Source organism: Sus scrofa, chromosome 3 (assembly GCF_054392235.1).
Source record: "Sus scrofa isolate SSC_HxYL_T2T_F1_AM1 chromosome 3, Sscrofa_HxYL_maternal_Yorkshire_Landrace_v2.0, whole genome shotgun sequence".
NCBI classification, from domain to species: Eukaryota; Metazoa; Chordata; class Mammalia; order Artiodactyla; family Suidae; genus Sus; species Sus scrofa.
This window is the reverse complement of record NC_139385.1, coordinates 23187579-23190331: the sequence shown is the minus strand read 5'-3', so window position 1 is coordinate 23190331 and position 2753 is coordinate 23187579. Positions and strand designations below refer to the sequence as shown.

At 40.6% G+C, this 2753-nt stretch overlaps 1 pseudogene; it reads right to left on the bottom strand.

Moving 5' to 3' along the window:
- Positions 1 to 1951: 1951 nt before the first annotated feature.
- LOC100518801 (pro-opiomelanocortin pseudogene) lies at positions 1952 to 2454 on the bottom strand (annotated as a pseudogene).
- Positions 2455 to 2753: the final 299 nt, after the last annotated feature.

The window sequence follows — 2753 nt, the reverse complement described above, 5'->3', positions numbered from 1 at the left end:
CTATTGAGATGATCATACTGACTTTGTTCTTCAATTTGTTTTATGGTATATCTCATTGATTGATTTATGGATATTGAAAAATCCTTGCATCCCACCTGATCTTGGTATATGATCCTTTAAATGTATTATTGGATTCTATTTGATAACATTTTGTTGAGGATTTTTGTATCCCTGTTCATCAGTGATATTGGCCTATAATTTTCTTTTTGTGTGTGATATCTTAGTCGTGTTTTGGTATCAGGGTAATGGTAGCCCCACTGAATAGGTCTGGAGGGATTCCTTCCAATTTGCAATTTTTTGGAATATTTGAGAAGGAGAGGTGCTAACTCTTCACTAAATGTTTGGTAGAATTCACCTGTGAAGACAATATGGGGTTATAGGAAGTCCTGTGTGTGAAATTTTTGAAAATTGTAAAGCACTATAGAATTTAAAGAATCTCTCATTCAATAAAAATTACACATTTATAATTGTAAGATGTGAAAAGTATTTTGATGTCTTAAGCTGCTTTATCATTGACGTGTTAAAAAAATACAAGGCCAAATCATTACGGAAACAGAGTATTTTGCTTTAAAAACACTTAGTCTTTTAAAAACAGTAAATATAAAATAGAATAAAAATGTTAATATGGAAATGAACTTTTGCCAATATCTGCTCACTCATGTCATAAATAATACTTATGACTGCTGTGTTCTAAGCAAAGTGTTAATGATAAACATTGCAGTGATACAGAATTTGGAGTGTCAATAACATGTATAGGTCAACTTTTTATTGCTAATTGGATATATTGATAAAGATTATAGAAGAGAAATGTGGGGCTAAATTTAAGAATTTGCAGAAGTTTAATGTTGATTACAGATTCAGATGTGGGAAAATTGCTTAGGAGGAGTAGTTGAGATACTTTTATCCCACCATTTAATATTTTTTCATAATTTAAGAAATTCCAAAGTATAATATAAGTGAAAATTATTAGTTTCTCAGCTTCCAATGCATTGCCCTAGGGCATAGACTGTGACAAGTGTCCATTATGAGGAAGCTACAGATTGACTCTCTTCCATTCCACCTTTATTCTAGGGTGCTTTTCTTTTTTCCAAATTGTGTTTTTTTCCCAAACTGTTGAAGCTAGAGTTTAGGGATAAAAAACATTCCAGAACTGTATGCACTCTTGATTTCTGGCAGTTAGAAGTGGAAGAAAGTGTTGTCTTCCCACTTCTGTAGGCTGTTTTTCTGTTGACTCTAAGGAAGCTTCTCTATTTAACAACTTCTAGTCATTAAGAAGGAAAAATGGAAGGACAGAAAGTAAATATTTCTTCCTAGAGGCATTGAAATGGAGCAGCAAGCATCACTTCTCACATCTCATAGGCCAGAACTTAGCCACCCATTTTCACAGGTTTTCCAGGACAAAGCTGTGTTGAGCTTGTCATGAGCCAAATAGATCACAGGGGATGGTATTATTGCAGAAAGAGTCAATAGATACTTGTGAACTATCAGCAGATGCATTAGCAGCAGATTTTTTTTTCCTGATAATCCAATAATACCAGAAACATGGATGCTGGAATACAGCCCAGCAGTGGGTCTGTTAATGGTTGCTGTGACCTTTAGTTTCCATCCCAAAATTGACAGTAGTGCAAAGCACAGTTTCTACTGTTTGGTGGGAATGGCTGTAGTTTATTACCAGACTAGTTCTATGTGGTGGTTAGGGCATTGCTCCTGGCTGCTTTGCCTCAGGCCTTCATTGCCAACTCTCTCTGTGAAATACACAATATCCCCTTTTTTTTTTTGAAACTTGAAAGGTTTTATTTCTTAACTACAGATAAGAGGTGGGATATCTGGCACCCAAACAGCCTGAGCACGTCCTCACCGGGGCTGGAGGTGGCAGGAGGGCCGGTGAGGAGAGAAGGCTTTGAGCTTTGGGGTCAGCTTCCAGGGTGAGAGGCACCTGCCCCCTGTGCCCTCACTGGCCCTTCTTGTGGGTGTTCTTGATGATGGCATTTTTGAACAGCATGACCAGGGGCATCTGGCTCTTCTTGGAGGTCATGAAGCCGCAGTAGCACTTGTCCTTGGAAGGGTTGCCCCAGTGGAAGTGCTCCATCTTATAGGGCCCTTCGTCCCTCTTCTCAGCTGCCTCAGCCTCGGCCACCAGCCCATACTCCAGCTTGGCCCAGGTTGCTATGCCCACAGCCGAGGCCTCAGGGTCCTGTGCTGGCTCAGGCAGTGCCCAGACCAGCTCCCTCTTGAACTTGCAGGGGAAGGCCTTGGCCAACTCGTCCTCAGCACCGTTGGGGTACACCTTCACCGGGCGCCACTTCTTGCCCACAGGCTTGCCCCAGCAGAAGTGCTCCATGGGAGTGCTTCTTCACCCACTGCCACCTCCTTCTCCTCACACTTCTGGCCCATGCCACCATCACTGCTGCTGCCATTCCGGCAGCCAAAGCAGTCCCAGCCCACAATAGCATTTTAATGAACTCATTATCTGCTTAAAGCAGCTGGATCCAGCCCTTCTCATGACTTAAGAATTCTGACTGTCAAAATTATGCAGATAGATGGCAAGAGATCCAATAACAGAATCTAGAGGAATACAGCATTTTATCCCCTAAGGAACATTAGGTATAAGGAATAGAAATCCACTCTATTGTGCAATCTTTGAGCTTGTTGAATGGGATCTCTGAGAAAGACAATGAATAGCACCCTACAAAGCATTTTCATGTGATTACTATGGATTACTATGGATTAACATATTTATAAGTAGAAAGTGT